Raw genomic sequence first — 12,349 nt, forward strand, 5'->3', positions numbered from 1 at the left:
TTGCTGAGCGCAGCTGGAGGAGCCAGGCCTCCCCTTCACTTGTTGCTGCAGAGGAGGCAGGGACCTTGGGGCTCCCCCTGGCCCATGCCTCTTTCCCCTAGATCAGGCTGCAGGTAGATTCCAGGGTGGTCTTACCAGGGACAGTCTTATCTCAGGAGTTGGGCAAAGGTTATGGACAGGCTGGCCTCAGATGAGCTTAGGTGCATAGTCAGACAGAAGATATATCAGGCCATATTGCGTGGAAAGTGTCTGGAGGCCCTTGGGGCGTGGCATCATGGGGACAGCAGGGCAGTCCTAGAATGCAGAGCCCTCTCCTGAATCGCTGGCCACTGAGCACTCCCTCTTCTCCTGGATGGAAATCTCTGACAGAGCCTGAGACTGAGGAGGAGCAGCGAGATGCCAGGGGTGGGTGTGGCTGTGCCTTGACCTCAACCCGCTGCCGAGTCAGTCCTGGCTTTGCAGCCCAGCTCTGACTCTTTAGAGCTTTGAAGACGTTGGGTAAGTTCCTTATACTTTCTGAGCCTCAGTTCCCCACCTAGAAAATAAGGGTAAACAGAATAAAAGGGTAGTTAAAGGGTAGCCACACTTACCTTCCAGGTCTCTTTTGAAGCTAAAATGAATTCATGGATAAGATGCATGCATGCATGTTAAGTCGCTTCAGTCCTGTCCAAATCTTTGTGATCCCCTGGACTGTAGCCTGCCAGGCCCTTCTGTCCATGGGCTTCTCCAGGCAAGAATACTAGAGTGGGTTGCTATGCCCTCCTCCAGGGGATCTTCCCGACCCAGGGATTGAATCCACGTCCCTCATGTCCTGTATGGGTGGGCGGGTTCTTTACCATATCGCCACCTGGGAAGCCCTGATGGATGAGATAGCATTTTGTATTTTTTAAAAATACGTATTTATTTGGCTGCTCAGGATCTTCCTTGCATCATGCGGATCTTTCATTGCGACGCACGGACTCTCTCTAGATGTGGTACTTGGGGTTAGTTGCTCCAAGTCTTGTGGATCTTAGTTCCCTGACTGGGCATCCAACCTGCGTCCCCTGCATTGTAAGGCAGACTCTAACCACTGGATCACCAGGGAAGTCCAAGTATCTTGTATTTAAGAAGAGGCTCCACAACCACTTTCATCCTGTTTCCTTTCTACCTGCACTGTCCGTTTCTAATGCTGCCTCAGTAAGTTCTTTCTTGTGTCTAACTTAAGTCCATTATGCTGCAATTGGAGTCTCCTTCCTCTTGTTGAAGACTCTGCAGAAGCAGGCTAGGCTCATTCTATACAGAAATGTGCCTGTCAATACCTGCAGTGAGTAAGGTGAGGAACAGCAGAGCAACTGGGTGTTCATTTTCAACCTCTGTCTTGGGAGCCCAGTTGTCAATGGCCAGCGCCTTCTGACCAGCATGTTTTGGGGGTAGGTGTCTCATCTTGACTGTTTTCACTGTTCTTCCTCTCCGGGTTTTATCCATGCTCCAAAATGGAGACCCAGGGGTAGTGGAGAGCGCTCTGGGCTAGGTCTCAAAGACCTGGGTCCCAGTATCCACTTAACTCCTCCTGACTTGTTGTGTGGCCTGAAGCCAGTTAGCAGCCTCTCTGGGTCACAGTAGTTCTGTGAGGATGTCTGTGCCCAGGGGCCCAGATGTCTCCAGTAAAGATGAGTACATTTCAGCTGAAGCCCCCTTTTCTCTTTCTCGTTTACCTGGGCTCCCACCACCCTGGGAAGTCAGCAAATTAGGGTCCTGCTAATGGCAGTGGTGGTAGGATCTGAGCTCACCTCTCAGGTCGGGGCTTCCAAGAGCAGGAGGGACACGTTTAAGGTTAGACAGGGAGTGGGGATGGGGGGATGCCTGCTGGGTGGGGCAGCACCTGCCTCCTCTAACAGGGATTTTGAAAGCCTGGATTTCCTCCTACCCACCCAGTTAAACTCATCCCACAAAAGGTCAGTTATATTTGTCGAGCCCTCCTCGAAGCAGATCCTTTCCCACGTGAGGTCTTTCTGCTTTAATCCCTCTTTTGTGGGTGGGGAAACTCATGGTTCAGAGAGATGAGGTGACTGGCTTATCAGTGGGGCCAAGGAGCCCCGGGGCTCTTGCTTCTGCCCAGTCCCTACCCCCACTCACACCAGGCCAGGACATCTAGGTCCTCAGCAGAGGAGGACCATAGGGGTTGTCATGTGTGAGGCCATTTCCAGTCTGGGAGGGCGCTGCATGAGCTGTGGGAGGTTGCCCAGGGCTTCTGGGACTGCCCTTTCTCTAGGAAGAAGTTGGTCAAGGAGGTAGAGGGATCAAGAACCCAGGAGTTCTGTGCTGCAGCTAGTCCTCAATGCTCCTGTGAACTTCAGTGTTTGTTCTCCTGGAGGATCAAGACTGATTTCTCTTTGGCTTTGGGCACAGGATAGTTTACCGTTTATAAAGCAGTTTGCTATTCATGATGTCACCGAACCTTAGCTGCCATTTGTGAGAGGCAGCATGGGACTTGCTTGGGAGGGCCAGAGAGGGAGAGCTCTGGAGTCAGGCAAACCTGGGTTTTAATCCTGGCTCCCACCAACTCTCTGCCCTCAGGCATGTGAGTAACCAGCTGAGCCTCAGTTTGCTCATCTGTAAAAGGGACAATCGTTCCCCACCACAAATAGCAGCAGCTGTCTTACTGGCTGTGCGCATTAGATAAGGTCTGTAACCATTGGTCCAGTGCCTGGTGCAGAGTAGTACTTTCAGTGATTTTTTTTTTATCCGCCCCACTTTTTGGATGGGAATGTGGAGCCTCAAAGAAGGAAGGTCACTTACCTGAGGTCACATGGTGATTTAGCTTGGTCCTCCAGAATTCCTGTATGTGGCTTTTTTCTCCAACACCTTCTTCACTATCCTCAAGTGATCCAACACTTCATTAATCTATGAAGGTCTTCAATGTGTGACACTGTCCGATGAGGCCTGGTATCCCTTCCCCCCAGTGCCTAGCAGCACTTACCTGGCACACAATAGGCACTTTCAAAATGCTTGTTGGGACTTCCCTGGCAGTCCAGTGGTTAAAACTCCGTGCTTCCACTGCTGAGGGGATGGGTTCCACCCCCAGGGAGCTAAGATCCCCATGCAGTCAAAGAAAAAAAAAGGAAAAAAATGTTTGTTCTGTGCATGAATATATTGATGAGTTGGTATAAAAATGTAAAGTGTTAGTTGCTCAGTAGTGTCTGACTCTCTGCAATCCCATGGACTGTAGCCTGCCAAGCTCCTCTGTCCATGAAATTTTCCAGGCAAAGATACTGGAATGGGTTGCTATTCCCTTCTTCAGGGGATCCTCCCGACCCAGGGATCAAACCCAGGCAGGTCTTCTGCATTGCAAGCAGATTCTTTACCATCCGAGCCTATTTTTTCAGGCCGCTAAGGCTTGTGTCCCTGAGGCTTCCTCCTGCTCCCTGTTCCTTTTAAAAACAGCCGTCTAATAGTTTGGGTTGGAAACCTTTTTGAAAAGGAGTGATGGCTTCCTTTCCCTGCACGAGGTCCACGTGGTTAACTTCCTGGGATGGTGAACACTGTGAACACTGACTGCTTTGCTCGGAGAGCCGAGACCAGCTGAGCCCTCACAGGTTTCCTGCAGCCCTGACCCGGGACTGCTCACTTGTTCAACAACGCCTTTGTGGGTTCCTGACTCTCCTCTCCCTGACCCTTCATTTGCTGCCCACAGACCTGCCTGCAATGGTCCAGCACCTCTTTTTCCTCCCCTCTTGCCTCTGTGTGTATTTCCTAATTTGTTGCTTCTACCAGTTGGGGACTGAGAAATGGGACAGTTGAGCTTATTAGAATTGCTTCATTGATGCATTCATTCATAGCTCTTCAACCAGCAATTTTTGTCCCTGGGTCTTGCATCCATCATCTATCCATCCTGACTGAGGACCTCTGCAGTGGCTTGTGATCAATCAAGACATGACCACACCCTCCCAGGAGCACACACAGGTATATCATGATGTACACAGCACACGCCGGTACAGGGCTTTACAGTTTATAACCCACCTCTGCCTGCAGCACCACACTGCATTTTCACAGCAGCCCTCAGAATAGCATTCTCTCTGTTTTGCAGAGTGGAAACAGCTCAGCTGGAGGAGATCCCTTGCCCAGGGGTCAGCAGTGAGCACAGAATTGCAGTGGGAATTCAGGTCTCCAGGCTGGCCTGTTACCTCTTCCCTCTCCTGTGCTCCGTTTGCAAGCCCTGTGATGCCCCGTTCATTTACTGCTTCTGTCACAAAGCTGGGGCAGGATCGTCTGCCTCTGGATCGGCCAGCGGGGAGCGTGGGCTTGCCTTTAACATACATACGAGTCCTGCAGTGGGCCTGAGCCCACCATCTGGCCCACACTGCCTGGACTGTGCTCTGCGGAGCCAATTCCCTGGGATGGCTCTGGGTCCCAGGACACATAGATTTGGGAAATGTAAGGTCACATAGCTCAGAATAGGACTTCTCAGGGCCTTTACTGTGTTGATATGCACAAGGGATCCCCAACCTATGGCACGGGTGCCACCAGCGTTTCTCAAGCTTGCCTGAAGCCTGAACACGTGGCTGCTTTGTCTTAGAGTAGGGTCTGGGGGCTGATAGCCTGGAGAAAACACAGGGGAGAGCTGATCTGTATACCCTCACTTTCCAATCTGGCACAGAAGGCTTCAGCTAGAGCTTGTTTCTGCGCTGGGCAGCTTGCCTTTTGAGAGAGGATGACCGTTTAGCCCCAGGAAAGAATTGGTAATAATGGTGGAGTTTCAGGCAACAGAAGGAAGTGAATGGTGGAGATATTTTGATTCTTTCATCCACCAAACACTCATCTCTCAGACGTCTCCGGAGTGCCAGGCACACAGCCAGTGTTTGGAAATGCCAAGATGCGTCTGACTAAGAACCTTTCATTTCATTTCCCTGTGCCCACTAAGGGTTTTTAAAGAAAGACAAATACTAGCCCTAAAAGAAAGACGTGTTTTTGTTTTGTTTTTATTTTTTATTGTTAGGGGTCTTTGTGGGAGGTGGGTGGGTGATGCAGTTACTGCTGGGCTCATTGGCTCTGTAGTCCCCAGTTCTGAGGTGGGTAAGGGAGACAGTTCCAGGAACATTTACCCTAGACAGAGTTAATATTGCTCCCATATTACAGATGAGGAAACTGAGGTTCAGAAGTCAAGTTGCATATGCATTTTCACACAGAAGGAGTTCCTTGTTGTTGTCAGGAGTGAGGGAAGGCTCAGAAGAAGGAGGGAGCACTTCCCCTGGGCTCCGTCAGCCTGAGCTGGGCTCAGGAATCTGGGGTTAGGCTCTGCACAGAAGAGCAGAGCAGAGGTCACCTGGGGGTTGGAGGGGTAGACAGGCTCTGGCCAGCCAGGAAGGGCATTCTTGGAAAAGCAACAGCCTGGAGCACAGGTTCAGAGGTGGCAACAGGGTAGGTTACACTTTCTGGACCCTGTGTAGAGCCTGGGGTGATGGAAGCAGAAGGAGGAAATGTGGGTCGTTGGAGGTGGGGCTGGAGAAGCTGGCTGGGCAGTTCACAAGGGTCCAAACACCAGCTGAGTGGGACCACCTTGAGGGCCAGGCCATCCCATCCCAGTGTCTCCAGCACCTGGCTGCTGCCCGCCTGGCAGGTTTGTGGACTGACTGGACTCTTCCATCATGGGATCTTGGGCAAGTCCTTTCCTGCTCTGGACCTTGAGTTGCTCATGCTCATGGTTGGGCTCAAGGTCACCTAGCATGTCCCTTCCAGCTCTGAGGGGCTCTTGGGAATTCTTGGCATGTGTGCAGGGGAGGACCAGACTGTTTCTCCCCCAGCTTTGAGGTCTCCTGGGAAGCCCTGGCAGGGCAAGGGCCAGACATTGGAGGTCAGGCTGACTCTGCTGGAGGAATTCAGTCCTCATTCTCTCTTCCTTTCAATATCCAGTCTGCTGAGCTCAGGATGAAGTGCCATGGGGTCCTCACTGAAGGCTCTTCTAAGGCCCCAAACTGCGTGGCAGAAGGGAGTTGAGCTAGACAGGGGTTGCGGATTGCCTGCATGAAGCAGCTTGGTGCGGGATAGGAAGCTCTGCTTCTTCCTTCTGTGTGAAAATGGGTAAGCTACTTGACTTCTGAGCCTCAGTTCCCTCATCTGTAAAATGGGAGCAATAGTAACTCCCACACTGGGCTTCTATGAAGATTCAATGAGATAAAACTTGTGAAAGCATATAGTAAACTGACCCTCACCCCCCACAATCCCCCAGCCCTCTGGGGATTCACCCCTTTCCCAGAAGTGCTCCTGGGTGGCCACTCACTAATCTCCGTGCAGGCTGCTGTAGGGTGTACTTTATCCAGGCCAAAGCGATCAGAGCCCATGAATTATGTACATGTTGCACAGGCAGGCCAGGCCTGCGTGTTTGCACTCCTGTGTATGTGTGCCTTCTAACAGGAGGAAAAGCAGTGGTAGGTCCTGGGACCAGACACTACCCCTCCCAGCTGCACCCCAGAGGCCTGCAGAGTGTTGAGTCTGGCCCCTGGGAAAGGGTGGGACATGTGTCAGGAACGTTCCCTCCTCAACTTTTCTGTTCTGCTCACAGGCTGGATCCAACAGGCTTGTCTTATCTGGGGGACTCTGACCTGTGTCCCTGAAGGCAGAACAAGACTGTCACCCTCCCTCCCCTCTGCTTCCCAGGAGGCGTCAGTGGGAGAAACTCAGGTCTCTGATGTGGATGCTGCTTTATTTCAACAGGGTCTGGGACACCCATTTGGGGGGCCTGCAGCCTGTCACACGGAGTGCTTGGTCAAAGTCACCTGTCCAGGATGGGGGTGCAGAAGTATAGGGCTGGGCTGCACCCAGCCTCCACTCCCCAAGAGCTCTGAGGGTTCCTCTCAATGCCCTTGTTCCTGAGTGGCTCCCAGATGGTGTTCTGGCCCCACCAGGGCTGGGGGTTGGAGGTGGACAACTGGGATCGACTGGCACCAGAGGCATCACAGATGTTCGCTCTGCTTCCATTGGCATGGGGTTGGGAGCAGGGGAGGGGGTGGGCAGGGAGAAGGATATAGCGAGGGGGCAGCATTAAGGAGTTTATTGAAAAGCGAGCCCAGTGGACATAAATATCTATTCTCTCCCACCCCTCTGGCTTAAAAAGCCCAGACTCACCTGGCTTCTTGTCCCAGCTCCACCCCGTACTGTGCAACCTTGGATCTGTGACTTGGCCAGTCTGAGGCGCGGCCTAGGCTATAAAGCTTTTGAGGTTGGTGTGAGGTCAAATCAAACACCCCAGCAGGAGGGACACCTACTGGTGCCAGGTACTTAGTAGGTCACTGATTTGCAGAAAGATTTAGTTCTAACCCAGAACAAAGCAATTGGTTTTTTAGATACTTGGTCTGTGATCTCTCTCTAAGCAAGAAAGAGGAAATTTCTCTTAAGCTCCATAAAATGATCAGTGCAGCTTAGATTCATTCTCCACTCATGAGCCCAGCAGGGGAGGCTCTGAGTCACCTGGGCATTCTCTCTGGGATGGGGCAGCCCTGACTCTGCCTGCTTGCCAGTGGCCTAGGGCGAGTCCCTGACCTCCTTGTTCCTGTAAAAGGAAGGTAAAGGACGCCTAACTCTCAGCATTGTGGAATTACCTATACAACTCTTTTGAAGGACTTCCCTGGTGGTCCATTGGCGAAGACTGCACTCCCAATGCAGGGAACCTGGGTTTGAGCACTGGTCAGGGAACTAGAGCCCACATGCCTGAACTAAGAGTTTCCATGCCACAGCTAAAGATCCTTCATGTTGCAACAAAGACCTGGAGCAGTCAAAAAAAAAAACCACTCTATTAGAAAGCAAAAAGCACTACTGATACATAGTGGGTGCAGGCCAGCGGCTCAGGAAGCCAAGGCTGTGTTCGTTCCCGGTTCTGGTGACCAGCAGGCTCTGTGACGCCGGCTCAGTGAAGCCTCATTTGCTTTCCTTAATGGGACAGCTGGTTAATTAGCCTCTGAGTATTTCTGACAAATGACGCTGTGAACTGACCAACACTGGGTCAGCCCTCACCAGACCTTGTCGCTTCTTGTGCTTAGCTGGCCGGCTTTGGGCATGAGGCCATGACCCACCATCCCATCCTCTGATTCCCAGCTCATCCCTCAGATGACCCGATGGAGCAGTTGCTGTGCTGGCAATGGACAGCAGGACAGAGCTCTGCCCCTGAAGCCTGATTCCGGGTGGGTAGAAAGAGGATTTAGAGAAGGATCAGTGGCAGGGACCTGGTCAGGGCATGGGGGACAGTCAGTGGCAACAGTCCTGCCTGGCTTTGTTACCAGTTCCCAGTGCCCTTGAGCACTTGACCTTTCTCTCTCTGGGCCTCAGTTTTGCATCTTAAAGAGTATAATGGGGAAGGTGGTCCGTGGAAGCTGTGAGCTAACAATGGAACAGTGTGAGTCTAGGAATGATCTCTGAAGCTAACCAGACCTGGAATTCTCACCCTGGCTCCTCCATGTCCCAGCTTTGACCTTGGACTGGTCACCTAGCCTCTCCAGACCTGTCTGACGGGTGTACACTGGTCCTGCTGGCCCAGGGCAGACATTGATAGTGGGTGCCCTGCCCAGCAGTGTCTGGTGATGGTGGCCTCAGGGCAGCTTCGGCCTGTCCGGCTGGTCCCCGCCTCCTTTCCCAGTTTCTCCTTGGAAGTTCGCTAGGAACTCTTGCCCCCAGCAGATCTGTGGGGCCGGGGAGTCCTGCAGATCCCAGTGCTGAGTCCACTGGACTGTATGTGACGCTCGTGCCTGGGACTCCAGGATCAGGATGGAGCCAGCCAGCCTCTGCCTCTTAAAGGGAAGGGTGGGGAATGCGTACACTAGAGCCCAGCCTCAGATCTTCAACAGTACCTTGGAAACTTGGTCTTTTAGAACCACAAAATCTTTCTGTCCCCAACTCTTGGAAGCACTGAATCATGGAACCCTAGAATCTTGGCTGTTTGAAATCAAGACTTTGAGAAGCAGACTGGACTCAGAAGTAACCTCAGGGATCCTCTGATTCGGATCTCCCTCTAGCCCCGGCAACCCCTCTGTGGACCCCTGGTCATCCAGGGTCAGGGCCCCCTCATGCAGGCCTCAGGCTTAAGTCGGGTCACCAGGCTGCCCACCACCTCCTTTTGGTCATGACTGACCCCAGCCCATACCCCAGGGGCTGGTAGCACTGACAGGCAGCTGAGAGGGAGCTCGGCGCTGCTCAGCTAAGAATAGAAGGCTTTGTGCGATTTAAGTAGCAGCATGATCATATCAGGCCTCCCAGCCAGGCCTCAGAGAGCTTAGGAAGCAGGATCTGAGGCCACCGTGAGCCCCCCTGGGTGGGGGAGGGAGAGGGTGGGTGAAAGGTGCTGGGGCAACCACCGGGCTTCCCTGGGACTTCTCTTCCGTTTCCACGTGGTGATGATTTGACTTTTTCCATCAGGCGAAGCTCTTTGCTCCTCCCTTCTCCTCCCTGCGGCTGGCTGGGGAGCATCACTCAGCGTTCCCCTAGGAAGGCTGGGGAGCATCTCTTCTGGGAAGAATTCAGACAAACAAACCAGCCTCTGAGAGGAACAAACAGATCGATGAAAATGGCATCGTCTGCAAAGAGAGCCGATGATGGTGGCCATTTATTAAGCACCTACTGCATGCCAGACCTTGGGTGCAGCATTTTGTGTCCTTGCCCAAAATGCAGACGAGGACACTGAGGCCCAGCTTGTACTTGGCAGAGCTGGGATTGGGACCAGGGACCGTCCCACCTTGTCTGTTCTGGGGACAAAGGATTCCCGAGTTAGGGGAGAGGTAAGAGTTGGGGTTCTTGGAGAGAGCCCTGGGCATGGAGGGCTCTATCTCTCAGGGCAGTTGTATCACTACAGTACTGGATTGAGAGGTGGGATTGTGATCCTATCACAAACATAGCAGGCGCTGGCCCCTGTGTGTAGAGTTGGAATGAAACCAAACCCCTTCTTCTTTGAAGTGGGCAAAAGCTGCCTAGAGCAGGATCATGAGGCTGCAGCTTCTTTTTTAAATTTTAATGTATTTGTGTATTTGACTATACCAAGTCTTAGTTGCGGCATGTAGGATTTAGTTCCCTGACCAGGAATTGAACCCGGGCCCCCTGCATTGGGAGCTTGGAGTCTTAGCCACTGGACCACGAGGGAAGTTCCAAAGCTGCAGCTTCTGATTCTTGCTGTTTTGACCAGGAGTGTCCTGGTGCCCTTCTTGGCAGGTCATTGGTACCTCCCACCTCCCCTCCCTCTCACAAATTATTTCAGTAAGAATTAGAAGGAATTCTGGGTAACCTTCTGACTGTATAGATGGGAAAACTGAGGCCCCTGAAGAACAGGGATGATCTGAGATCATGAAGTAAGTGGGCCTGGGAACATACAGTAGGTGTTCAAGAAGTTCTTTCTTCAGTCCAGGCTAACACTTGTTCCCCTGTGGGGTGCTGCATCTGTGTGGAGATCAGAGTGAGCTCGGGGATGGAGTTGGCTGGATCCTGAGAGTCAGGAAGGCAAGGGTCAAAGGCCCCAAGCCTTTGTCTGTATGCCCCAGACTCATCTACACTTGTGCTAACCCATCCCAACTCAAAAGTCCCCTCTTCCGTGAAGCCTGCCTGGACTCTCCCCTCTAAAACCTCTCCTAATCTCCCTAAGAGTGGGATTGTGGTTCAAAACAACATGTAACTTAAAGTATACTATCTTAATCATTTTTAAGAATACCGTTGATAGTCTTAACTGTATTCACATGTTGCACAGCAGGTCTCTAGAATGTTTTCATCTCAAACACCTGAAACTCTATACCCGCTAAATAATAACTCCTCATCCTCCCACCAGCCCTTGGCAACCACCATTCTCCTTTGTGTTTCTATGAATTTGATTCCTGTAAATACCTCATATAAGTGGAATCATGCAGTGTTTGTCTTGTTGTGATTGGCTTATTTCACTTGGCATAATGTCCTCATGGTTCAGCATGTGATAAGATTTTCTCCCTTTTTAAGGTCAAATAGCATTCCATCGTATGTATATACCACATTTTGCTTATCGATTTGTTCGTCAATAGATCCTTAGGTTGCTCCTGTCTCTTGCTGCTGTGGAAAGAGCAGGAGTTTTGAGGTTGAAGGGGCCTGGGTTGGATTCCTGGTTTCCGCACCAGTTGAGTGGTAGGTCTGCTATTGCTATTGTGTCACTTGATACTGTGCCAGATTAAATTGCTGCAAGGATTAGAAATGGTGCACGAGAAAATGCCCCAGCACACGGAGAGCCACCAGTGAGTGGTAGGGGGGATTCATTCTCGTTATCTGCTTTCCTCCTAGGTACAGATCCCTTTGGGGGTCTGTAGGACCCACATACTGAAGTTCACCTCAACCCCCATCCACCAGACCAGCTCAGCATCTGGTGAGTCTTAGAACATTGTCACTGGAGATGGCCTGGATGGGAGGGAAGTTTGGGGAAGAATGGATACATGTATGGTTATGGCTGAGTCCCTTTGCTATTCACCTGAAACTATCAGAACATTGTTAATTGGCTATACCCCAAGACAAAATAATAAGTTTAAACAACAACAACAACAGCAGTGTCATTGGAGAGCACCTGGGACCAGAGAAGTTCAGGGACTTGTCCAAGTTCACACAGCTAGGCCTTGGCCATGCCAGGATAGGACTAAGGTCTCCTGCCTCCCAGCCTGGCACCTTCCCATTGCAGGCTCCAGGATCCACAGGTCTTATTCTTAGGAGGCACTGGCTCTCCAGGATTGATCCTGCAGCGTGCAGGGCTGAGGGAGGTGGGGAGCAGGGAGGCAGGTATCTCAGGCTCATCCATGAAGGGCAGAGATGGGTGGCATCTGCCAGGCTTCCCTCATCACCGCCTTCTCCAGGTGACGAGGGGGTCATGTCCGACTCATTTGCATGGCTTGGGCTCATCTAAGGGCCTTGCTTTGCACCTGGGAGCTTACTCTGCTTTCATCCCCACTCACTCAGCTATTCTTTTCTCATCCCTTCTCTCGGTCGTTTATTCCACAACCACTCCCTGAGGCCTGCTTCAGCCTGGAGACCAGTCGGACCTTGCAGGCCCTTAGTATGGCATGGCAGTGAATAGTGTGGACTCAGGCTAAACTCCCTGGGTTCAAATCCTGGTCTGCTGGTTACTAACTTTGTGACCTTGGGCAAGTTGCTTAACCTCTCTGTACCTCAGATTCTTCTTCTTTAAAGAGGAGATAATGATGTTCTAGTTACTACTACTATATTACAAATCACCCCCAAACATAGTGACTTTATGTAAGAACAATCACTTTATTACTGCACAGTTTCTGTAGCTCAGGATTTAAGATGGGTTCTGCTGAGCAGTTTTGGTTCAAGATTACCCATGTGGTCTCTGGGCTTTTGTTTCTCTCCGAACTCATCTGTGCTTCCC

At 51.6% G+C, this 12,349-nt stretch overlaps 1 protein-coding gene across 2 annotated transcripts in view; it reads left to right on the plus strand.

Annotated features, from left to right (window-relative positions):
* The window catches only part of GDPD5 (glycerophosphodiester phosphodiesterase domain containing 5), an 86,578-nt gene that overhangs the window by 10,981 nt on the left and 63,248 nt on the right, over nucleotides 1-12,349 (plus strand). The window contains exon 2 of one of the 2 annotated variants that reach the window (XM_065944024.1): nucleotides 11,254-11,335. The exons of the other annotated variant lie outside the window; for it this stretch is intronic. The gene's annotated coding sequence lies outside the window, so the exon portion shown is untranslated. The remainder of the gene's footprint in view (nucleotides 1-11,253; nucleotides 11,336-12,349) is intronic. 2 annotated transcript variants of the gene reach the window in all.

The sequence above is a fragment of the Muntiacus reevesi genome, chromosome 9 (assembly GCF_963930625.1).
Source record: "Muntiacus reevesi chromosome 9, mMunRee1.1, whole genome shotgun sequence".
Lineage (NCBI taxonomy): Eukaryota > Metazoa > Chordata > Mammalia > Artiodactyla > Cervidae > Muntiacus > Muntiacus reevesi.